At 49.3% G+C, this 27410-nt stretch overlaps 1 protein-coding gene across 10 annotated transcripts in view; it reads right to left on the bottom strand.

Moving 5' to 3' along the window:
• The window catches only part of LOC139749369 (uncharacterized), a 424871-nt gene that overhangs the window by 35051 nt on the left and 362410 nt on the right, over nucleotides 1-27410 (bottom strand). The window lies entirely within an intron of this gene.

Here is a 27410-nt window from a genome sequence, read left to right as displayed (position 1 = left end):
CTCAGCGGTCAGCCGCCGCAGAGGATAACCACCAACGGGGCGTTGAAGTCTCCCAATGTGGCGAGCGAGCGGTCGGGCGGGTGTGTGTGTGTGTGTGCTGGCGTTCACAATCTGCTGACTATCCTCCCTCGCTGCATTATGCCGCAATCTCTCTCCCTCTCTCTGTGTCTCTCCCCATCCCACACCCCCATTCACGTTATCACCCCCATCAATCTGGGCTCAGGTCTTCTCCCCCACAACCCCCACTTCAACCTGTGTGCTTGGGACACCCTCCTTTCAACCGAGGACAAATAATACGACAGGATCCCTCCCTGTCAACACGTGAGCCGCCGGTAATCTGGAGACTGCTTCTGTACGAGCATGAGAGGGATGGGCGTCCAGCCACGAATGCGAGCGGTTCCATCTCTGGTCCATTTGCATATGTGTGTGTGTGGGTCAGGTTACAGAGGTGGGACACACACACACACACACACACACACAGAGGTGAGGTCGCTTCAATCCCACAGCTTTTCTCCCGTCCATGGAAGCAGTTGTGTGCCTCTGCCTCCGTCCGCCTAAAATCCCTCACTCTCTTGTCCCTCCCACACACCGCCACCCATTCGGAGGACACCCCCGCCACCCAACATACACACTCCAGAGCTCCGACCAGAGTTCACACGTATTGTGGCCGCCTGCCACTGAGAAAATTAGCCCCGTTGTCACCCTGGGAAGCAACGGGGAATGTGTGGACGGCCGAGGTATACAAACGACAATGGTTTTCGTGGACGCCGGACAAGTGAGCGCTCTTTCTCTCCAGCGATCCCTCTCGACAGCGCACTCTACAGCGAGTGTGACTCATGTCGAAGCTGATAAAGCGAAGTATTATTTTTCTTTCTGCGACCATTGTTATTGTCAATACCTGGAGGGTGTATGTATGCCGTTCAGCAGTACCAAGGAAAGGGCGATGGTCCTTTTAATACGGCAGTACATCTGCGGTTCATGGCCGGTGGTGAAGGGTCTTGGAAAAAATCAAAATTTCGGCTTCATGATAACACTCAGTATACAAAACAAAATTATGATTTACATGAAAGAAAAATAAGAAGAGAATAAGGAGCATCGATGGTCGAGCGTGTAAAACAATAAGGAGATGGGACATGTATCTAGTGAGGTGTGGGTTGACAGAGCTGACCAGGGTGGCATGACATCGTTTGGACATATGGAGAGGATGAGTGAGGAGAGATTGACTAAGAGGATCTAAGTGTCAGAAGCACATGGAGGAAAGGGGCCCAAGGAGATGACTGTAAGAGCATGGATCCACCTGTCACCCTCCTATGTTCATGTATTGTACCCACTGTACGCTCCATGCTGGCCTCCACCTACCCCCAGCTATGTGCCCTTCACCCACACCATCACAGAAACACTTCGTCAGTGTTTACACGGAGAATGAAAATATTCCAAATGAGATTAAACAAATTTAAGATGGATTTGTTCCTCCAGTACCTCCCGCCATGGAAGGGCATACGAGTCTAGGCGCCCGTGAGACAGAAAGGATCAAACTTGGGAAACCTTGAGTCCTTTCCCGGAGACCTGGAGTGCTAGTAGTGTGGCGAGGAGGAAGGACAAATAACGGCGGTGTTACGTGGCAGCGAGGCTGGAGCCAGCAGGTACTACGTCTGGCAGCAGCACCACCACCATCAGCAGCAGCAGCAGTAGAGCGTTCGACAACCGTCCACTCCCCAGGCGTACACCACACGACAACCCCAGCCCCCGTCCCCTGACATGGGTCGTGGGGTCTCGACGCGATGCGCACCACACACACACACACACACACACACACACGTTCCCCCCAATAAGGGTACCGTCTGGTCCCGCCAGCAGTGGAGGAACAGACTGCCTCTAAACAATTGATGAACCCTACGTTACCATGACAACTCGGCCAATGTATGTAAACTACAGCAGTCCATAATTCAGTTCACGAAGCTTGTTATCTTCAAGGGATGGCCTGTACACCTGTCTGTCATCAGTGATCCGCCTCGGATGAAGGTGGATGGTGTGAGGTGGTTCGTGATGCACAGACCCGTCCTACTTTGTCCTCGCAGACGGGGAAGGAGGAGGAGGGGGTGGGGAGGAAGTAACAGACCATGAGGCAGCGGGTGAAGGAGGTCTTGGATATGTGTGTGTGTGTGTGTGTGTGTGTGTGTGTGTGTGTGTGTGTGTGTGTCAGTCAACAGTGACTTCATGGTAAGGGAGGTGCAGTGCCTGGCACCGCTGGATACGAGGCTCCTGGGGTTGAGGGGGTGTCTGGCCTCAGACCTGCACTACAGTCAGGCCAGCCTAGTCTCCACAAGCTCTGCCCCACCACACTCAGCGGCCGCAGGAGACACACTAGCGCCAGCGGACGCGCACACTATCACCCTGGGAGACGAGACCACCCCACAGGTAAGCAGGAGGGAGGCGGAGGACCACTGGCAGCAGCTGTAGGGGAATATCAGGACAGAGACGTGTGCATGGACGGGACATCATGCTAGACCGCTGGATCGCGGGAGAGGTAGAAGGAACAGGTGAGGGACGGGGGAGGTAGTAGGCTGGTGGGTTGGGGTAAGGGAAGGGAGGCGGGGGATGTGAGTCAGCGGTGGCCAAGTCTAGAACACACACACACACACACACACACACACACACACACACACACACACACACACTTCCCCGTTCCGCCTCACTCCCGTCCTTCCTCACACCCTCCCTCTGGCCCCACCTTACGCATGCACACACACACACACCTACGTCGAGGCCTCGTCTGTAACCCCTGAGCCCAGTTTCAGACCACGCTGCCCCCCCCCCCCCCCCTTGCCTGCTGCTGCTCTACTTGATCACTCGGGCTGTTTGAGGCCGCGGGCCCTCTTGTCCCCTCCATAACCTGACTGATCTTAGTAGGGTCAGTGTGAAGATCCTCGTTCGCTGAATCTAATACCACAATTTGGTTTTCTATCGCTGTGGCGTCATTTGGGGTTTAGTTCACTGTGCTTAAGATAACTCCTCTTGTATCTGTATCTATTCGTAAAACATTTTGGTGTTCTCCCTCTGTATTCTTCATATCACGTGCTGATTTTATTTCGCTGTATCTACTACAACTTTTGGTTTGATATCGCTGTATTTACGACATCTTCTGGTTTTCAAGGGATGCAGCATGGAAAGCAGCCATGTCATCCGGCAATTCCCATGGAGTGAACACACTCTTCCAATGTGTGTGTGTGTGTGTGTGTGTGTGTGTGTGTGTGTGTGTGTGTGTGTGTGTGTGTGTGTAATCTGGAGATGAGTCTCAGTGATTCCAGTTTCCAGGACTTCTGATCAGGTGACACACACAACTCACAAACTACACACTGCAGGAACACTTGAACACAACCTCTATTCTTTTCTTGTTGGATATGCGATCCGTAGAATCTTAGTGTCACAGAAAGGTTCTGAACACCTTCAAGAAGGTGTCAGAAGTCATATGAATATGAAGGTGATAAAAGAGATATTCTAAAATATCATCCAAAGCCTTTATAACACGGTCAACTAAGCTGGCTTTGAGAAATGCAGATAATCCAGCGAAATGGGACGCCTTCAACATGGAGGAATTCGACAAAGGAATTCTTTAGATGATAATGGAACCTGAAAAAAAGAGAATTGCGTCAAGCAATGGGCGAGATTATTGAACAGAATTTCTACAGACTCCCCTCCACCAGTTTAACATGCAACAACAGAGGAGGACATGAACGAACCCGGAAAGAGATAATACTGGGAAAGGACTGTCAAAAAGCCAGAGGCAAAGCCCCCTGGCGAACGCGAGGACAAATGGGGTTTCAGAACATACGAACCTGGGAGGTAAATTGTAAATTAAACGCCGTAAACAATCCTGATGATGCCCCAGCGGACCAGAGAGAAAGAGAGAGAGAGAGAGAGAGGCTGCTCCCTCAGGTACGTACCCGTCATGGAAATTGAAACTGAAGGACAAGGGGTGTCTGGAAAGTGGGGGTATGGAAGTGGGGGATGTGGAGCAAACTGCATCTTGCATGGGTCATCATCACCTCGTACCCTGGTACAGTGGTCGTGGTACAAGCCAGACTTCATGACAGCAGGACGGAGAAGTGGTGGTGGGAGCAGGAAGGGGAGGCGCGGCAGAAGTGGCGGGTTGCTGTGGTGAGGGCGACTGTGGTAGCAGGAGAAGCAGAGGCAAGCAGAACCACCACCACCACCACCAGCATCATCAGCAGTAGCAGAAGCAAGCAGAACCAGCAGCAGCAGTGGTACCAATGGAGACCAGCAGTAGTAGCAGCAACAGTGGTACCAAACAAGACAGCAGCAGCAATGTGGTAGGGCACATAAAGCACAGATAAGCGCTGACAGCAGAAACAGCAGAGGAACAGACCGATAACAGCAGTAGCAGAGGTGAAGCAGACGCCTGTACTCCCGACACCAACGAGCAGCAGATGGGAAACAGACGGCCCTAGTGGGGAAACAGACACTCGTGCAAAAGACAGCCCTCAGACAGACATAATCACCGGCAAAAACAGAGAGAGGGAAACTGACGGATCGCCGCGGTACAAGCAAGCTGTTCGACGCAGCCACCGCCAGCAAGAAGGACCAGGCCTGTGGTTGGGAGCCACCCACCCATGACCGCCTGGCCACAACCGCAGGAAAAGTTCTCAAAGACACGGGTTCAGATCCCATTTCCCCCTGGTATCGAACCCATAAGCGATTGCATCACTGGAATCACGTGGTAAATGTGGACCAAAAGACGTAGTCTAAAACCAATATTATTTTCAATGCATTTCGCTATCAATTTACTAAAAAAACATGATCAGTTTTCTTAAATATCCCCGAAATATATAATGATGAGGCCATATTGACAATGGCCTCTTTCTGTACAGAGATATATGAGATGATTTAGTGATATCTGTTGAGGAGTTTCGGTGCGGGGTTCGACCCTGGGTCTTCTGTCTTTTTTTTGTGTAGAATGCGCCGCTCCTCTACCACCACCCCCGACACTCACACGCGGTGGCAGACGGGTGGTTGGCTGGAGGTGGTAGGCCATGGGGGATAGGGGATGGCAGAGTGAGTGTTGGCAGTATGGATGGTTGTCAGGGATGTGTCAGTGAAATTCAGAAAGGCACGGGGTGGTACTGTGGTCAGCTAACGAATGACGTCCTACGCTGCGGAAGTGGAAGGCGGTACGATGTGGTAAGAAGACGGGGGTGGGGGGGGGGAGGGGAATAAGGGTGGGGAGGGAAAATTGAGGGTGGTATAGTGGTGGTGGTGGAGGTGGAGGCAACATAGTGTGAGGTGTGAGGAAAAAGTAGAGAGTTGGGGTGGGGGGTGGGGGGGGAAGGGTGGAGGGGGTAGTGAACATCGCTACCGGTAGCGGTATATCCTCCCCCCAACCCACCCACCATCCCACCCACTCACGCCCCACCAACCCACCCACTCACACCCCCAAAGAGAACTACGACCCACCCATCTCACGAAAGGTGTGAGAGACCCCCGCTAGTCGGAGCAGTGTGGGTGGGGAGCACCACAGTAGGTTCTGTGGGTGGGCCGTGTGGGGTGGGTGCCATGACCCACTACAGCGTAGGGGAACGAACGCTCACACAGAACCAAATCATTTACGCCGCCATCATCATCACTATCAGCATCATCATCACTATCACAATCATCATCACTATCACAATCATCATCACTATCGCCATCATCATCACTATCACCATCATCATCAATATCGCCAACACCACCATTTCCACTATCAACCTGACCTGACCCCTGTCGTGCTCAAGGGTCAGGCCATCCTACCGAAGGGTCGTGTTCCCAAGGGTCGTACCGTCGTGTTAAAGGACTGCACCGTCGTGCTCAGGGATCGTACCGTCTTGTTGAGTCGTAGCCTAAAGTGTAACGTCGTGCACACACACACACACACACACACACACACACACACATACACACACACACACACACACACACACACACACACACACACACCAAGGTAAACAACGTACACGTACAAACACCAAAACAGCAACATACACACAAATCAATCCATCCATACACACACATATACATACATACATATACAAATAAACACACTGGGGTATAGAGGTATATACCTCGTGCTGGTTTCCGGGGCAGTCCTCTAACCCAGGAGCACGTTCTGCTATCAATCTTTCCCTGTGAGGACGGGGAGGAGGAGGGGTCTGATCTACCAGGCTGTTCCCTACCGCATGTCTCCAGGTCTGATGCAGTGGTGTCCGCACTACGGCCCGTGTCCTCAAGTACGAGCTGGGCGGTGGATTCCGTCCTTGTTAGCGTCGGCGCTGTCCGTAGAGGGCGCGTGGCAGTAACGAGCCGCGTGGAAAGGTTGACGCCCTGTCATATGACTGTCATGCAGACACGGACGTGCACGCACCCACCGCTCATGACCATCCCGTGCGTTATTAACATCTGTGCATGGCGGTGGTTCAGGGAGACTCCCTCACAAGGAGGGATGCCTCGATAATGGCCCTCACACACACACACACACACACACACACACCTCACCACGATATCCCTCATATCCTAAACTTTTCTTACCTTTCCCATACCCTAAGCTACTCTGAACCACCTCATATCTTAAACTGCCCTTAACTATCTCATTTTTAAACTACTCTTAACCATCTCATATCCTAAACTACTCTTGACTATCTCATATCCAAAACTAGCCAATCATCCACCCCTTTGAGAGGGCTGGTCGATGAATGGGGAGCTGACGTAAGCTATGGTGTGTGTGTGTGTGTGTGTGTGTGTGTGTGTGTGTCTCATTTTTTTTTAATTTTCCAAAAGAAGGAACAGAGAAGGGGGCCAGGTGAGGATATTCCCTCAGAGGCCCAGTCCTCTGTTCTTAACGCTACCTTGCTAACGCGGGAAATGGCGAATAGTTTGAAAGAAAAGATATATATATATATATATATATATATATATATATATATATATATATATATATATATATATATATATATATATATATATATATATATATATCAAAGTCCAGAGACGGGGCAACACGAGTGTAAAACTCTCTCTCCGTAACACACACACACACACACACACACACACGAAAAAACATGAACAACTTTCTCCCAGATATGCACGTACCAACCTCTCTCTCTCTCTCTCTCTCTCTCTCTCTCTCTCTCTCTCTCTCTCTCTCTCTCTCTCTCTCTCTCTCAGCACCGCAGGATCGGGTTCTAGCTTCCCCAGACGCCAGCTTTCCCCGCCAGAGAGAACCCACACGGGAGGCTATGGGGTAGGAGGGTGGTGGCGGCAACACCGTGCCAAGACCACTGCAGCTCATTTATACAGTAAGGGGGAAAGTCTGGGGGATTTCGTACGAGAGCGACGCCCCCAAGGACGGTCCCCCCCACCATTGTCTTCGGCGCTCGCCTGTCCCAAATACCTTCATTGAAACCCTACGCCCCCGACTGACTACAAATAGACATTTTCATATAAGGAATATATATTTTGTAAGTCATCTTTCCTACTTACGATCTCTAAATGAGTACAAGATTGAGGCTCAGTTGACCAATCGTTTCAATCACCAAGTTTCTAATCCTTGAGGCATCTGTCTGTAACTGGATGATCATAATATCCAATCTTACGTTGGTAAGTTCCACACAATAGCTCAATTTCTAATCCTTGAGGAATCCGTCTGTGATTGGGTAACTGCAATATCTAATCATCACATCCAAGTTCCAATCGGGTCAACCTCCGCTCAAAGTTCCAACCTCAACCTTAAAAGTTCTAACCACGCCGAACTCCACCTCAAAGCTTTATCCTCCGATTTCAACTTCCAACCACGTCAACCCCCCACTTCAAGGGCTCAAACCACGTCCATCATGAGCAAGAGAAGGGGTTACTAGGCACTGAGTCCCTATTCAAACCTACCCATTCTTTTTAGCCTCACAATAAGCTTTACAAAGTTTTCTGAAGGTTCCATTAAACGATTCCAAAGGCCTGGAAATAGGCCAATTAAACCTGCGTCTTCGCCCATACCCGATTACAATCATAAGGACCAACACTCCCTTTACATAATACGCGGCAGTTACCTTACTGATCAATGGAAAAGACACGAAGAATGGCCAAGGAGATATCTGAATTAAAATTCCAGCGATGGAAGATGTCAAAGCAGGGCGTCCTGGAATGAGATGAGTTGAGGGCACCAACAGCTGGCTTAGAAGAAGAGGATGTAGGACACTGGAAGATTCTGAGGAAAATGGCGAGTATGCGGAAAGGAAAGAGATGATGGGAGTATGACATACGACGTTACTGTGCTGACCTTGGACGGAGTAAGGAACCTAAATTCTCGAGCTAGACCGCGCTATTCCTTCCTGATACATCTCACACTCGACGGTGAGAGGAGCTGGTAGAGTTACCGATGGTTAAGAGAGAGGGACGCTGTTGAGGCCACCCGCTCTAAATACTAGTCAGTTCCTTAAGCACGACGGTAGGGCTCTTGAGCACGACGGTAGAGTCCTTGAGCATGACAGTAGGGCCCCTGAGCACGACGGTAGGGCCCTTGAGCACGATGGTAGGGCCCTTGAGCAGGACAGTAGGGCCCTTGAGCACGACAGTAGGGCCCTTGAGCGTGACGGTAGGGCCCTTAAGCACAACGGTAGAGCCCTTGAGCACGACAGTAGAGCCCTTAAGCACGACATACGGCCCTTGAGCACGAAAGTAGGGCCCTTGAGCATGACGGTAGGGCTCTTGAGCACAACGGTAGAGTCCTTGAGCACGACAGTAGGGCTCTTGAGCACGACGGTAGAGCCCTTGAGCACGACAGTACGGCCCCTGAGCACGACGGTAGAGCCCTTGAGCACGAAGGTACGGGCCTTCAGCACGACGGTAGGGCCCTTTAGCATACACAGCCTTGACCCCTAACTTTGTATAGCTCCCACCATCACTTTCCAGAACCACTATTCTTACCAGTAAAGTCTCACACACCTCCACAGTAACCTAAGTTGTCCCCCCCCCCCATCAAGTTGACATCTCCCCACTGCATGCAACACCCACGTCAACTCCACCAAGTCAACACCTGGACACTTTAACCTCAAAGGCTAATACCCTCAGCAGCAAGAATCCCGTTCCAGTTCCTTTGTCAAATCAGCACCAACGTTGCCTTCCAGTTGGTTCCTCGTCTGCCATGGTCTCGCTACATAACTGTCCTGAAACCTTCCATGCTCGCCCTTGGCACAGTCCATCAGGGTCCTACTGAATGGCAAGAGCTTCCGGATCCACAGGAAACCTTACCCAAGTCGGTAACTTTCCAGGCCCGCTGGAAACCTAACCCCAGTCACTAACTTTCTAGAACGGAGAAATCTTAGGTCCTTTAGTAAGTTCGTAGGCCCACTGGGAACCTTTCCTACGACAGTAAGCTTCCAGACCTGCTGGAAACCTACTCTCCGTCAGTATGCTCCCTCGCCTCCTGGAAATCTTCCTTATGTCTGAAACCTTCCAGACCCACATTGAAAAACCACGAGCCATGAATGACGACGTCTCTCCATATCTACTTTTTTACGACCCTTCAGGAAACAATAATAACTTCATCATTAAAGGAAAACACCAAAAAACTACGAAAGACAGAAAAAGTTTGACATTTATAATAACGTAACTAGTAAAAATAATTAGGTAAGCCAAAATGTCATAAACTGGAGTTTAAAAAAGTTAAAAGAACTGATGTTGCAAATTCCGACAAAGCAGTTCTAAATTGCTGCCAAAACTTGTACAATTACTATAAAAAAAGTGCAAACACCAGTACGGCTACCCTAAAATAGTGCAAACACCTGCAAGGCTACTCTAAAACACCTGTAAACAGCCCTAAAACAGTGCAAACACCTGCACAACTACCCTAAACGTGAAAACACCTGCACAATTACACTAACACAGTGCAAACAACTGCATAGCTACTCTTAAACACTGCAAACACCTGCAAGCAGCCCTAAAATGTTGCAAACACCTGCAAGCAGTCCTAAAATGCTGCAAACACATACAAGCAGCCCTCAAATACCGCAAACACCTGCAAACAGTTCTAAAATGCTGCCCTCCCAAGCAAGACCGGCACTGAAATAGTGCCAGATGAGCCACAACTGTTCTAAAATTGGCGCCAACCCCAACCACAACATTTCGAAAATAGCGTCGCTTCAATTACCGAGTTACAGGCAAACATTCATAATCGCCAGCCAATACTTTATGAATGAAGGTGTGTGTGTGTGTGTGCGCTAGCACAAGGTAGCCCACACTGCAGGTACGGACGTACAATGGGTTCCACACACACACACACACACACACACACACACACACACACACACACACACACACGATGCTAAATTTACTTGCGTGAGAGGTCCCAGCACTTGCCCTCATGCCCTGCGTGCCTACGTGTGTGTGACTACTATTTGTGTGTTACGGTGGAGAGAGCTTTACACCCGTGTTGACCCGTCTCCTAACCTTGTGTGTACATGTACCTTGTCTTTACACACACACACACACACACACACTATGAATGCCTGTATGCCCACAACGTCATACGTAAAAAGGGAGGCATACAAGAGTCCAAAACGCCATACAACACATAATGACCAGAGCGTTTTCATACATAGCCAAAAATACCGATGCACAAAATATGTCCTGGTCGCTACGACAACCATACCTCGTTACCTAGTTACGATTAAAAGGGGGGGGGGGGGGGGGTAATCATCGTCTTGATTACCCGGCGTGAAGATATGACTAGCTTGCAGTAGACTCCCTCCCTCCCTAGTGGTCGAACTCTGGTGGGGAAGACGTCAGCGTTGGCTGCTTGGCATGTGAGGCACGAGTCATGACGGAGGCCCTCCATTGGTTGGCAGGTGAAGGCAGGGGGCGTGGGGGGGGGGGGGTTGTGTGAGGGCTGGAGAGGAGCGTCGTTCTCAGTGGCCGGTATATCTGGAGGAGTCTGGCGGGAGGGCCGTTCGCTGGGAGACATGTTCGCTGACGACGAGGCAGCACAAGCGACGCCTCGGGTTCGGAAATAATACTTTGTTGTGTGTGTGTGTGTGTGTGTGTGTGTGTGTGTGTGTGTGTGTGTGTGACGGCGTGCCCTCCCCCCCTCGTGCTTCGTCATCGTCTCCAGCAGGAGCAGTGACTCACTGAGGCCAGGTCTCTCCCACCGTCTCTTCTCCACACACACACACACACACACACACACACACACACACACACCCTCCAGCCCGCCAACGTCTCCAGGAGGAGCAGTCACCCATTTAAGTCCCGTCTCTCCGACCGTCTCCAGTCGATCCCCCCCCCCCCCCCACACACACACACACACACACACACACACACACCTCTCCCGCCCGGCAACGTCTCCTCCACCTCAGGTACAGCGACCATTCACAACGGAAGGCGCGGGGGAAGGGGGTCATTATCATCCCACGTTACACTCCGTCGTCCAGTCTTACGATACGACCAGCCAGCCAGCCAGCCAGCGTCCCGATGCTCCCCCCTCCCGTCCCTACATGAATACTAAACACATGGCAAGACACACACACACACACACACACACACACACACACACACGTGCATACATCAGGTCTTCGTTCACACGCCGAGCACGACCGTCTGCTGTGGGAACTGGTCGTCTGCTGTTGGGGAACTGGTCGTCTGCTGTTGGGGCACTGGTCGTCTGCTGTTGGGGCACTGGTCGTCTGCTGTTGGGGCACTGGTCGTCTGCTGTTGGGGCACTGGTCGTCTGCTGTTGGGGCACTGGATTACGCATCATCAAGACTTTTCAGGAGCGATACCGACCCAGAGCCGAGCTGTAGGGGTAGAAGACCTCCCAGACCATCGTAAGGTATACGTAAGGTAAGGTAAGGTCCCAGACCCAGCTGTGGGGGTAGAAGACCTCCTAGACCATGGTAAGGTATACGTAAGGTAAGGTAAGGTCCCAGACCCAGCTGTAGGTGTAGAAGACCTCCCAGACCATGATAAGGTATACGTAAGGTTAGGTTAGGGCGAACTACTGTTCACTACAGCCTCCCAGACCGGAGGGTTAGGGGGGGGGGGGTGAGAGGGACAGGGTGTGACGTCACCATTAAGAGCAGCTGGGGTATGACGTCACAGTGATTGGGGTGTGTGTGTGGGGGGGGGAGGGGGAGAAGTGGCTGCACGCCACAACAATGGCCGACCTTTTATCTGGTTATATACTGTGGTTGGCTCCTGGACCCCCCACCCCCCACCCCTCCCTACCCATCGTCTGGGGGCCGGCTGGCTCTGGCTTGGTCAACACACACACACACACACACACACACACACACACACACACACACACACACACACATGCACGCAAGCGTAAAACTCCTTTCCCGTACAGTACAAATAGGTTATTACACAAATGTAATTAAATTACATATAGGTAATTACACACACACACACACACACACACACACACACACACACACACACCTATAAGCTGTACCAGCCCTCACTATATACACGACTCACCTCCCATTACATAGCTAACTACAGAAATACCTACACAACTACACCTAACAATCTCATACATACAAATTCAATTTAACCAACGTGTGAATATCAGAACACAGCTCCATATGGCCTGGAGGTGTGTGTGTGTGTGTGTGTGTGTGTGTGTGTGTGTGTGTGTGTGTGTGTGTGTGTGGAGGGGGGGGGAGGGCCTCACCAAGACATTTCCTCTCCTGCAGCGGTCAGCAGCTGCTGCTGGGTCAGCGGTTCCCAGAACTGTGAGCCAATCATAACCCCCCTCCTCTTTCTCCATCCCACTCTCACCCTCCATCTCTACCCTGGCCCTCCTCTTTCCCTCCCTCCCTCCCTCCTCCTTTACCACAATCCTTCATCGCCTCACCAGATACAGCCATCAAAACATTTTACCGTCATAACCATGACCCTACGTTATTGCAAGTCCACTCGTATATATATATATATATATATATATATATATATATATATATATATATATATATATATATATATATATATATATATATATATATATATACATGTGTGTGTGTGTGTGTGTGTGTGTGTGTGTGTGTGTGTGTGTGTGTGTGTGTGTGTGTGTGTAATTGGACGCCTGAAGGAAGGGGTCCAGCAGAACTTCCTGGAACAAGAAGGATTAAGGACATCAAGAAGTGAACTTGCTCAGAAGAAGAGAATGGTAAACACTGGAAGACGTTGGGGAAAACGGTGAGTATGAGGCAAGGAAGGATTGGAGAAGGACTGCGTGTGAGGCCCAGCGACTGACGGACATTGAGTCGACCTGACACCTGATATGCAGTGAGGCCTGACCCTTAATGGAAGGGTATAGAGAGAGGGAATCCGCACAGCTTCGGTGGTCGAGGGATGAAGAAGGCATTATACCGGTCCATCCTCGAGTTATGGTGACCACATCTCGGGCTCCCGGAGTCAATAGGATGAGGTTCTTGGGCGCAGGCGTGCGAGGGCGTGGGATGAGTGCCCAGGAGGGGGCGGGCGCGGGTCCTCATGAGAGGCGCGTTATCAGTAGCTATTTGTGAGGCCAGTCTGGCGCCACAACTTCACCTCATTATCTAGCACCTCTCCCTCACTCCCTCCCTCACTCCCACCCAGCACCTACTTCTACCCCCTACAATCTCCTTCCCTCTAAATCTTACCCCCCTCAGCCACTCGGCCTGTTCAGTCTACCCCCCCTCCCACATCCGTTCCACCCGCTGTGCCGTCCCATCCACCACGTCCTCCATCCATCCACCTGTCTGTCATCTATCACTACCTCCATCGCCAGTTTTATTGGGATGGATCAACCTCTCTCTCTCTCTCTCTCTCTCTCTCTCTCTCTCTCTCTCTCTCTCTCTCTCTCTCTCTCTATGAAACAATAATGTATGGGAACAAAATGGACATCGTCTTCACTGACTCTGAGAAAGGCGTATCACGAGGTAAGCTACGGAATTGCGTAGTCACTTCACAAGGTAAACTAAAAAACTGAGAAGGCAGCTCACAAGGTAAACTAAAGATTTCTGGAGGCAGTTTACAAGGTGAACCACTAAATTTTGCTCCAAAAATGTAGCCATGCGAGAAGGCACGCTGTAAACTATGAAGAAAAAGTCCTTAACAAACACAAACTTCGCCACAACACAGTAGTGGTAAACCAAACTATGCCACAAAAGGACACAGTATCAACCTCTATATAACGATATGCGACACAGAAAACGAGGTAAAAGAACGTAAACCGCGATGCTCAGCAGGACGACAGAGACAAAGAAATAAAGGAAAGGATTAAATAGAATACACAGACGGCCGGAGGGAAACAACATGGCATTCGGTGAAGAAATACAGATTTTCACGGAAAGACGGACAATTGCAGCGGTTACAGATAACTCAGTGGCAAACAGGAAGCGAAACTGGTTAGAGAAGGATAAATATCGAGAAATAATAATCACATACGAAAAGGATAAAAAGAATAATGGTACCTGTGTATGAAAAAACTGAGAGGGGTGACCCTGAGAACCTTCAAAACGAGAGAGACAGAAAACTGGCGATGTAGATGTATCATGTATGCCACTGACGTGTAAGTGAACACTGCTGTGTTATGTGGGCACCAGCTCGACCTGCTGAAATCAGGGGGAGGAGAGAGAGAGAGAGACTTCAGAAAGACTTCAAAATGAAAATCGAGACAATGGAAACAATGGACTGCCATCAAAGGTTCGACAAATCTTCAATAACAAAAATCTAAAACAAAAAGAAGGAAAAGATACATGGTATGCACTGCCAGAAATAAAAGGGAATCAGAGAACACAAACCGAACCTCAAACACAGGTGGAGAAGCTAATAATGTTCTGCCAAGTGACATAAATGAGGCGCACAGAACGCACACCGACACCATTAACACCAAACCTGACGCACTCGCTTACAAACGGGTACCAGACGAACGGGCACGACACACCCCCGTGTGATGCACGAGGCAGAGAACAACAGCATCGTTAATCAAGTGGTACTCTGCCTCATATGGCAACAACCTCGTCGTAAGGTGCTCGTAGGTACATACGTTCGCAACCCATACTTGCCTCCCAGTTCGAAACTTTCTCTGCCTCCCAACTTTCAGTAGCTTTCTACTTTCCCTTGCATTTGCCTTTACTCTCACACACGCTTGTTCTGCCTAGGGCAAAACTATCTTCGTAGGTACTCGTAGGTAAGTAGGAAAGTAGGCAGACAGGTAGAAAAGTGAGTAGGTAGATAGGCAGCGACCGTTTCACTGCCCTTTCTAAAACATCTTAAGAAATCGACCACTCTGATCTGAATATAAAAGTTGACTGAATGGCGATATTTATGAAGCAAATCTAAAAGTTCTGAGAGCGATTTTCTAAATGGAGAATAAACCTACAAATCAAAAGCCAGAATTCTGTGAGTGCTTGCGGTGTCCACAGACCACGCAGCGATGGTGGAAGCGGGCGACATCTTACATCCAAACTCCATTGTGATCAAGCTTAAAGCTCTTAATGATGGTACTAACCGAAAGCTGAAAAGCTTGAGCTTTATGGCGAAGCTTAAAGGCTTGCTTATGGCGGACCGTGAAACTTAATCATGGCTGAGAGCAACGGTACGACCCCGAGAGTGCGACTGTACGACCCTTGGGTAAGAGGGCCTGGACATAATAACAAAGGGTCGTCCCTTCTGGATCAAGGGTCGTACAATCGTGCTCAAGGGTCGTACCGTCGTGCTCGAGGTCAAGGGTCGTACCATCGCTCACAAGGATCGTAGCGTCGTGCCTAAGGGTCGTATCACCGTTCTCAAGGAACGTACCAACGTGCTCAAGGATCATACCGTCGTTCTCACGGATCGCAAAGCCGTTCTCAAGGACAGAACCGTCGTGCCCCAGTTCCGTACAGTCGTACCCAAGAAACAATCCCCCAGACAGCTGGAGACAGGCAGGGTGTAGCGCCAACAGCATCAAGTTCCAGGTAATTCCAGGTCTCCTTCGGGAGTACGAGAGGGTGTCCATCAACCACACACACACCCCTGCCCGTCAGGCTGTGGGGTCGATTTCCCACGTACTCCCGTGGTGGCGGCCCAGCCCCGGGCAGGTGGGAGTGTGTGTGTGTGTGGGTGTTGGAGTACTGGGAGAGACAGGGGGAGGGGGGGAGGGGGACAGGAGGAAGAGGAGGAGGGATAGGTTGTGGGTCTGGAGGCGTCTGCGATGACTACCCCAGCCAGCAATGTCCGGTCAGTTCCAACAACTCCACTACCTCTACTGTCCATCTCGTCTATACCCCGACACCTGACCCCACACAACCACAACCTCTAGTATTCCTTTCTCACCTTATTCTACCGACAGTTGAGCCAGAGGGAGAGGTGGATGGGTTAGGAGGTGCTTTGTCCTTTACTATCCTGTAGCTACCATTACCATGTTAGGCCATCTTTTAGCAGAAAACCTGGTTACAGACTATCAGGTCTTCTGTTATCTGTCCTTCCCGTGTACTGTCCTCCAGCAGATAACCTCGACACACACCATCAGGTCTTATGTCATCTGTCTTTTCCATGTCCACCTCACTTAACCTTTTCCTCCCCTTTTAACTCATTTTACGTCTGTTTCCAGGACTCCATCTCTGACCCCCAATATTTCTAGGGCCCCATCTCTAACACCCTACTGTTTCCAGGACTCCATCTCTGACCGAGTGTTTCCAGGACTCCATCTCTGACCCCGAGTGTTTCCAGGACTCCATCTCTGACCCCTAATGTTTCCAGGGCCCCATCTCTGACCCCGAGTGTTTCCAGGACTCCATCTCTGACCCCGAGTGTTTCCAGGACTCCATCTCTGACCCCCGAGTGTTTCCAGGGCCTCATCTCTAGCCTCCAGAGTTCAATCAAAGTTCCAGCTTCTGTCGCTCCGTTAATCTAAGTTGGACCAAACTTTATGGTCACAGGACCCACACAGCTGGGTGATCCAGCGTTCCTCCGTTCACCAAGCGCACTCTCATCTAACGTCCAGCTTTCATCTGATCTGAGAACCATCCCTTTTAATCCTGCTGCTGTATGAAGATGGTGACCTGAAATTGTACGCAGATTTTTACCACTAGCCCCTATTCTGCTTTTCTCCATGTTCGTCGTTCTATAACAGAGGCTCCCGAGCGTAGACTCTCTCTCTCTCTCTCTCTCTCTCTCTCTCTCTCTCTCTCTCTCTCTCTCTCTCTCTGTGGTGAGCAGGCACGACCAGGGAGCGCATATCACCGGTGCTGCCCAGCCTGGGTATCGGAAGCGGGGTTGGTGGCGGCTGGGCAGTGAGCCAGCTGTTCAGTGACTGTCAAGTGCCACTCCTTTAGCCCAGGTAGCTGTCTTCATCTTACCTCCTCACCCAAACACGTGGGTTGCTGGCCTTTAAGTCCGCAAAACATACAATCTCACCGTCTCACTACGCAACACTTGACAACACGTATCTCACACGACTCGTTCTCCGTAACCCTCGATTTTCCAGCGGTAAGCGCTACGCGCCAGCCCTGGATTTAGCAAAGGCTGAAAGTACTCGTACTTGGGTATGTACTTTCTTGCTGACGGAGAAGAAAAATATGCCAAGTGCTTCTCCCTATAGGCTATTGGATCACAGTCAGTCTACTTCATGAACTTAACGAGAGGGGGAAATATAATGACAGCAGTTACAGACAGTGCCATACCACGTCATCATCGTCATCACCACACACTGTGCCACACCACGTCATCATCATCGTCACCACACACTGTGCCACACCACGTCATCACCACACACTGTGCCACACCACGTCATCATCGTCATCACCACACACTGTGCCACACCACGTCATCATCATCGTTCACTACCACTTTCCTATGCCACGTCACGGCAGCTCTCACACACACACACACACACACACACACACACACACACAGCAGCTCCGCAATAAACTGCTGACGCGGCCACGTCAGTGAGACTCCTTCTCAGAGAGGTGGTGCTGGTAATTATGTATAAATAATAAATAAATGGGTACAGAAGGAGCGAGCGAGCTTAATGATTCCGGCACTGAGAGACGCAATCATGACTCAAACGCAGCTTTGAGAAAGCTTAAAGTGACGGCTTAATAAAGCAGTTCACGGTTATCAAATGATTATAACATCGATCCAAGCAGTTATCTTAAAGACTTCATTTATCTGATATCAAAGTCATGGATACAAACTCGTGGGCAAATGTTTTAACTTGAATAAAGCGAAAATACCTTTTTCTTCAACAGGATTGTTAACATATGGAATGATCTACCAATCACAGTGCTTGAAAGCAGTAATAAAGATACGTTTAGGAAATAAACTTTGACAAATATACATTATTCGCGCCTCCTTAGTTACATATAATACTTACAAGTGGTTCTCTCTGTGTCATCTGTTTGATTACCATCATCACGCTGGTGTGTCTCAACTCTTCCACGGTCACATACACCCTCGAAGGGATCCATTGGTCTGTTCGTGTTTGTATCCCATCTCCCCCTGGCCCTTCTCTAAACCTCCATCCTTCCCACTCCCTCACGTTCTTCTACCTCCTTCCTTCTTACTCCTCCTCCAAACCCCTCCTTCTCGTTTCTCCACCCCCTCCCACAACTAACTCATGTCAGCAACATAAAGTACTTTATCCCAGCCTTGTGACCCTCCAACTTAAGCTCCCTCCCACCACACAACCCCATGTCCACCCCCCACCCCACCTCAACACTTCACCCTCCAACATGCAGCATCAGCAGCATCAGCAGCTGTCGTCAGCTAACGTCAGCTGACCAGCAGCCCAGCACATGCCCCCTGGCCGGGCTTGCACCATCTACACTCTTACGAGCCAAGACAACCTCGTCAGCGCCGTCTGTATACGCCATCACCACCATCAGCATCATCAACAGTACCATCACCAACACCACCATCACCAGGTGTATACGTCATGCACATCCCCATCACCAGGTGTATACGTCATGCACATCCCCATCACCAGGTGTATACGTCATGCACATCCCCATCACCAGGTGTATACGTCATGCACATCCCCATCACCAGGTGTATACGTCATGCACATCCCCATCACCAGGTGTATACGTCATGCACATCCCCACCACCATCAACATCTTCACTATGGTCGTCCCCATCATCACTATGGTCGTCCCCATCATCACTATCGTCGTCCCCATCACCACTATCGACGTCCCCATCACCACTATCGTCATCACCATTACTGTCACCATTATGATGACATCAGGCAAGCCAGCTGGCCACGAAGTGCATGTAATTGTAAACCATGCTGACTACAGCCTCTTACCAGACCCTCTGAACAACAGTGTCTCTCTCTCTCTCTCTCTCTCTCTCTCTCTCTCTCTCTCTCTCTCTCTCTCTCTCTCTCTCTCTCTCTCTCTGTAATGAGGAGCCACTTTACCATTTTACTCCACTATCATCACGCACTCTTCTACAACCCACTTTATCACAACGCGCTCTCTTAATTCATTCTACTATCACACACTCTACTACTACTACTACTACTACTACTACTACTACTTACAACGCACTTTCCCGCATCATCCTGTTGTTACAGTGTCCACTGTGGCACAGACTTATGTTCCACGCACTCGACGGCACCACACCACACCCCAGCTGGACGCACTCTAAGAAATACTCCTCACCAACACTACCGTCAACAGAATTTGTTGTTCCCGAAAAAAAAACGCACCCACAAGGCATATGGAGAACGCACTCAGCACGGTGTCAAGCCCTTGAAGGTCAGGTCAAAATCCACGCCATCACACTCAAGGGTCGTACCGTCGTGCTCAAGGGTCGCACCGACGTGCTCAAGGGTCGCACCGACGTGCTCAAGGGTCGCACCGAGGTGTTCAAGGGTCGAACCGTCGCGCTCAAGGATCGTATCGTCGCGCTCAAGGGTCGCACTGACATGCTCAAGGGTCGTACCGTCGTGCTCAAGGATCGTACCGTCGCGCTCAAGGGTCGGATCGTACCATCGTGCTCAAGGGTCGTACCGTCGCTGTGAAGGGTCGTTAATCCAAGGGTGGGGGGACCACTTCCAAGCAAAGACACTGAACAAAGAAAGTCAAAGACAGCTCAGGAAGACGTACGTACTGGGCGCCCAGGCAGGGAAGGACACAGAGCTGTAAAGCAAAGAAATACACCACAAACGCCAGGTCACCAGCACGACTAACAAGAATGCACATCATGGAATGCGCACACAGTAAGCACACAGTATGCACACAAAAGGAATCTACACGTTACACCAACACACGCGCATGCATAAAACACAAATGCACGCAGGCACAAAACAAGGATGCACTCCTGTACAAACACGAATGCATGCACGCACAAGGCACGAATGCACGTACGTACAAAACACAAAAGCATTACATGAGAATACGTAAACAAGCGTCAATATTACAAAACAAATACATTATTACGAGTACATTTAAATACAGCAAATACAACAATGCACTTCGCATACTATACGCACACGAGTACGTAAAAAACACATCAATCATGAATACAAAAAAAAAAAAATAATACAATATGTCATACATTAATACAACGAGGACGACATGAAACACGACTGTACACAAACAAATACACCATCAACAATCTTCACACACACTATTTTTGCCAGTGTATCAATTAGGCCCATGGCCAGAGCTTGTCCATTAAAAGACTTGATGCACCAGGCTGTTGGGTGATGCATGCCGCATTCCTTCGCATGCTGGGCAGCTCGGCTGGTGTGGCAGCGTTCAGGGGAAGAGTTCAATCTAACTGTTGCGTCTGACAAAAGGTCTCTTATCACAGCGTCCTCTGCTGTTTACAGGTTAACATGACGTGGAGGGGAGGGACCCTACCCTTACCCTCATGACATTCACATGCTCCATTTTCTTTCCAGTGGCATCTCCTGTTCTTCAGTGTAACCCAGACTGTGTTATTCCAAACGGGATCACCTCTCCATGCAGGCCAAGGGACGTGGATCCTCTAGACATATCTCGCACCACACAATCTGTTACCCATTCCTGGCTGCACGTATGTGTGGCGCTCCACTTCCTTGGCAATTTTTCCCTGCACCCGCGTTATCACCCACACCTTCCTTCCTCACACTCCCACTGAGAACTTCTCTCTTCCTCATTTATCCTCTGACAGCGCCCCACCTTCCAGCTCCTCTACTCATGCAAGGTGTAGTGTACGCAGACACTTCTAGTCTCCAAGGCTGCATAACCTTCCATTGTAGTTGCTTTAATCAAGGCCATCATATTAACGATATATATATATATATATATATATATATATATATATATATATATATATATATATATATATATATATATATATATATATATGGAAAGCTGTGTAGGTATGTATATTTGCGTGTGTGGACGTATGTATATACATGTGTATGGGGGGGGGTTGGGCCATTTCTTTCGTCTGTTTCCTTGCGCTACCTCGCAAACGCGGGAGACAGCGACAAAGTATTAAAAAAAAAAAAAAAAAAAAAAATATATATATATATATATATATATATATATATATATATATATATATATATATATATATATATATATATATATATACTTTGGAGGTTCCAGTCACGGACAAAAGTCCACATCAAGGTTGAGCCTCAATGGATATAGAGAGAGGATTGTGAAAGCAAAAAAAAAAAAAAAAAAAAAAAGACAAGGGAAAATATTTACGAGTATTGGAGGAAGTGAAACCCCCTGTTTTTGTTAAATGAGCCACGTCATAGTTATTGGGAAAGGCATGAGAGGATACAGAGTTCCAAAGATTCGAGGTGTAGGGAAAGAAACAGTTATCAAAACGGCCCACCCTTGAGTTGCCAACGGCCACACAGTAATCATGTGACGCAGCAGCTTGCCCAGTATTGCGTGGTGTAGCTAGTAGTGAGGGCACACATGCAAACAGGTCTCGGGAGCAAGAACACTAATATACTAATGTAATTGACTGTAATCAATCGGAAGGTCGTGAAATGTAATTCTGTTCCTAAGCATGAGATAACCTCCAATCACAAGAGATTACAATTTTCTTGATCTATCTTTATCTAGCTATCTATCTATTACCTTGTGTCAAATATAGGTAGACTCCTATCCACAACTAGGCCTCGATGACCTGTTCAGACCCAACAGACCTCCCAGTGGTTTCCGCTGACCGTCTCATATGCTCTGGTTCAGCCCATTTATAGAACGTCGTGCCCTGTATATCACATCGCTCCAATTCGCTCTATCCCTTGCATGCCTCACACCCTCCTGCACACACCATCATATGCTCCCCAAACAGTTTTCAAACTGCTTTAATCATACATATCTACTAAAACCCTCTACGGCCCCGAAAGGAGATGAAGAAAACAGGATCAAGTTTACACTTGACATCAGGAAAACTCCATAAAACACACAGACATAGATATACACAGACGGCTGCGGCTTCTGTGCTACGCCACAGCAGAGTCGCTAGAGAGGCCAGAACACAAGACAGACAAGGTGAATAAGTTTTTCTGAGGACTGGATTCTGTCGTGCTTCCGTCATCCGATGGCTGAACCTCACTCGATCAATTGCAACACGATGAAAGGTCCCTCCCTGCTTGCAACATGCACGTCAAAATCTTCCGTTTTTCTGTCCCGTGTGTGTGTGTGTGTGTGTGTGTGTGTGTGTGTGTGTGTGTGTGTGTGTGTGGCAAATCCACCAGACAGGACACCGGCCGACCTTCTGTATCGAGGGAATCTACCGCCAAAAGGGGAACAACAGTCCAGGTAAAACTGATGCTTTGGCGGTGTCATCTGCTCAAGTCTCACGAGGGTCTGTGCACACTTGAGTGAGGAGCCTTGTACTGAACATGTGCTCAAGGGGAATGAAGGGTCATGGGCAGGGCTAGTCGTAGGGGGGGCTGGGGAATCATGGTCATCGCATGACCATCTGTGTTATATGCCGTGCCATGAACCACCGCATGACCATCTGGAAGTATATGCTGTATCATGAACTGTGCATGACCACCTGAGAGTATGTCATGACCACATTCCAGTTCGGCCGGTAATGTGCATCATGTATTCTCTACCTGCTGTAGTAACTGGCTCAGCTGTGTGGCAGAGGCGGAGGGAAGGAGTGCCAAGGGAGGGGAATAAACATGGAAGGGGGAAGGGGGAGAGCAGGGGGAAAGCAGCAGGGAGATGGAAGGGAGGAAGCAAGGGAGATAAGACAGGGGAGGAGGAAGGGAGGAAGCAAGGGAGATAATACACGGGAGAAATCTGAGAACAGAAGAGGGAGATTACGATCTTATGAGACTCCCTCCCTCCCCCGTGTTTCCGGCTGTCCTCTCCCTACCTCCCTTCTCCTCCCCCCTTAACCTGACCCCATAACTTCATCCAACCCTCCCTCCTCAGCCCCACACCCCAGATACAGTGCTTACTGTAACCCTCACGACCACCACCCCCTTATACAGCCACCATCCCCTTACACAACCACCCGTACAAGATAACCACGACTACCACTATCGAGCGCAACTACCAGCCACACCAACAACCACAATTCACAACACCCACCACCATCCAGGCCACCAACCACCACCATCTCTACCACCATCCCAGACAAACATCATGTAAATTGTCACAATATAATTTCTCTCGTCTGTCCTGCGCTTGGGTGGAGTCCCAGATGGTCTTCAGCCGCGCCCACCGCCACGCCCGACCCCACAGTTACGCCCACATTCGCACCCGCCTCCGAGTTCAAGCCCCACATTCGCACCCACCTCGAGAGTGAACGCCTACTTTCACACCCACGGCAAATCCCCAGCTTACCACACCTCACCTTACCCAAGCCTCTCCTTCCATCTAATTATTTACAGTGCCAGACTCTTTCCCACACACACACACACACACACACACACACACACACACACACACACTAGGAGCAACACTCCCCCACCACCCCCCTTCCCCGGTCATTTTGACTCACTCTCACATGTCAAAATGTGACACAAGTTCTAACCACCGTCCAGACAATTACCCCTTGTTGTGCAATCATTAATTCCACAAACCTGTAATCAAACACGCCATGAACGACTGAGGTGGTTACCTAATAACTCCACTAATCATGAGCGTGTTAATTAACTGACGGTTTTCTTTGTAAGACACTACGTTTGCCAGTTATTTTCATTCGCTTTTTATCATTATCATTCTTGTTCTCTGTTGTTCCCTATCTATTACTGTATCTGTATGGTCTACAGTGAGGTCTGGGACCAAATTAGCCCCTCGTGTAGTTAATGTTCAGGCCAATTAAGACAAGGTGGCCTAATTAGTTCTATAACCGAGTCTGTGGCAGTGATGGAGAGGTATAAGATGGCCTCATTAACTGCACACTTTTACATCTGTACAGTTTGTGTAAACTGGTATTAACTTTATATATATATATATATATATATATATATATATATATATATATATATATATATATATATATATATATATATATATATATATATATTTCTCTCTTGTGTCTCCCCTGATGATGTGATTATTACACAAAAGTGCACTTGGGAACTTTTCGTGTTTCATTCTCCCCGTGGACTCATAGGAATATATATATATATATATATATATATATATATATATATATATATATATATATATATATACTGAATTTGCCTTTGACACTATGACATCACCGACCTGTGGACATGACACACGGCTTTGAAAGGCGATTTCTTAATTGTACACACAAGATATTCTCCACTTAACCTAACCAGGAAATACGTCATCTATACTTCAAACATTTCCGAACATATACGTGACTATATGTATGTTCCTGAGGAGTAATTCATTCAACTCTACCATGAATAAAAATGATTCATTTTTTCAAATTTCATTTTACACAGGGGAGACTCCAGCTTGCAGTTCCGGGCAACAGAAAGAAACAGAGACTTGTCTATAGAAATACAAAAATTCAATAAAGATAAACAAAAGTTTAATAAAGATAACCAAAAATCTAATAAAGATAACTAAAAATCTAATAAAGATAAACAAAAATCAAATAAAGATAACCATTTTGGACACAATTTGGACCAATTTGGACACAACTGAAGAAGACGACGCCAACATTTAACCGAGTCATTAATTATTACGTCGGGATGTACCGGCCCGGCCTGGCCCGGCCCCGGGGGTGTGGGCCAGATGGCCACCCGAGGTCTGGTGGCCCACCCTGGGGGTGCGCGGGCCAGGCGGCCCACCACACCTCACCTCCAACGACCCACCTGGGTCGAGCTACCACACTTCCCTGGTCACACCAGCTGTTAACGACCAACGGCTCGTTACCCCCCCCCCTCCCCTCCCTCCCACCCATTACCAACCAGACCACTAACTACCCTACTGGGGGGAGGGGGGGGGTGAAGACCGGAAGTCTTATGCATTTCCAGGAGCCGTCACGACCGCCAGGTGGTAGAGACGAGGGAACACGGACCATCGATGGATGAGGGGAGGTCCGTGTCCGTGTGTGTGTGTGTGTGTGTGTGTGTGTGTGTTGACGAGAGGGTGTATAGTCTCGTCCACGACCTACTCAGTCCAAAGGAGTCCATAATTTCCCTGCTACTGGACGTAGCGTAACCTTGGTATTAAAAGAGATCCTGGTAAAAAAAAAAAATGGGGGGGGAGGTGGAGGGGTCATGGATGAACACCAGGCGCCCCTCCCCCCCCCCGCCTCCCCCTCTTCAAGGTAGGGGGGACCTGGGGCAGCAGCCAGCCACCCTCAACCCCCCCAAGCAACGCGTCGGCTCCATTCAAAGGCAATTTCTAACCCCCCACCCCACCCCGGGGGGAGGAGGGCGTAAAAATGCGTCCCCAGATGTGGACGCGCGGCGGCGGTGGTGGAGGTGATGGGGGTCATGGGGAAGGGGGGGGGGTGTGAGAGGCCAAGACACCATCTGTCATATCAACATTACCCATTCAATGGACGTGTCTAGGGTTGGGGTGGGAGGGGGGGCCGCCCTAGAGAGAGAGAGAGAGAGAGAGAGAGAGAGAGAGAGAGAGAGAGAGAGAGAGAGAGAGAGAGAGAGAGAGAGAGAGAGGCTGAGGGGAAGGGGGAGTAAAACCTCTGGGGGTTTTGCGTGCATGTAAAGGCTAATGTTGACGCCTTTTCTCCCCACGAGGAGGGGAGGGGAGGGAAGGGGAGAAGCAGAAAACATGAGGTGATAATGATGATTGGTGAGGGAGATGATGATTGGTGAGGGAGATGATGATTGGTGAGGGAGATGGTGATTGGTGAGGGAGATGATTTATATACGTGTGAATGTGAATGGCTGAGGTGGACATGCGCATACGGGGGCAGAGCAGCTCCACACGGTAGCTTGTTAACTGCTACCGTGTGTGTGTGTGTGTGTGTGTGTGTGTGTGTGTGTGTGAGTGTGTGTGTGTGTGTGTGTGTGTGTGTGTGTGTGTGTGTGTGAGTGTGTGTGTGTGTGTGTGTGTGTGTGTGTGTGAGTGTGTGTGTGTGTGTGTGTGTGTGTGTGTGTGTGTGTGTGTGTGTGTGTGTGTGTGTGTGTGTGTTGGAGTAAGGTCTGCACTGAAGTGGGATCTCCACCACAACTGCTTCTAGTCTCTCCACCATCGACGCCGTTTTGATCACTCTCCAACACTTCCTTCACCACACTACACCAACACCAACAGTGCCTTTTATCACCCCCCAACACATCTTCACCACACCACTACCTCCAACACTATTCTTCATCACTCTGCAACACTCCTTCACCACACAAACCATCATCAACACTACTAATTTTCTCACTCTCCAACAATTCTTCACCACACGCACTACCACACCACTCGACCACTATCTCCAACATTAGTTTCATCTCTCTCCAACACTTCCTCACCACAAACACACACACACACACACACACCACCACCACCACCTCCAACACCGCTACACCAGTACACGATCTTAAGAAAAAAAATCTTCTTGAAGACAACGATTTAATCACTTTACTGCTAATCAATACAATTAGCAACCGCAAGATTTTTAAGGGACGATAATTTTTTTTTTCTTTCAAAGATAATTGATCGTATAAACCTAACCTAATCTCGAACCCACGACATAATCTTACGAGGTAACTCATTACTTATGATTAAGTTTGGCGCGAAGACCCCCCAGGTCTTCGTGCGTCTGGTAGAAACCCCCATATGTTCGACCATATATTCGACCAGGCTCGCGTCCAACATCTGGGTTTTTTTTTCTCCTATTACTGTAGAGCAGCGGTAGCGGGACGCGTCCTGATCATGCGATCGCAAGATGAACTACGACACAGACAACGACGGGGGCGGGGCAGTTTTTCCCACCCCGACGCGAGGAGACGGGGCAACGAGCCGGGGGCTGGTACGTGGCGT

Source organism: Panulirus ornatus, chromosome 7 (assembly GCF_036320965.1).
Source record: "Panulirus ornatus isolate Po-2019 chromosome 7, ASM3632096v1, whole genome shotgun sequence".
Taxonomy (NCBI): domain Eukaryota; kingdom Metazoa; phylum Arthropoda; class Malacostraca; order Decapoda; family Palinuridae; genus Panulirus; species Panulirus ornatus.
This window is presented reverse-complemented; position numbering and strand designations above follow the sequence as displayed.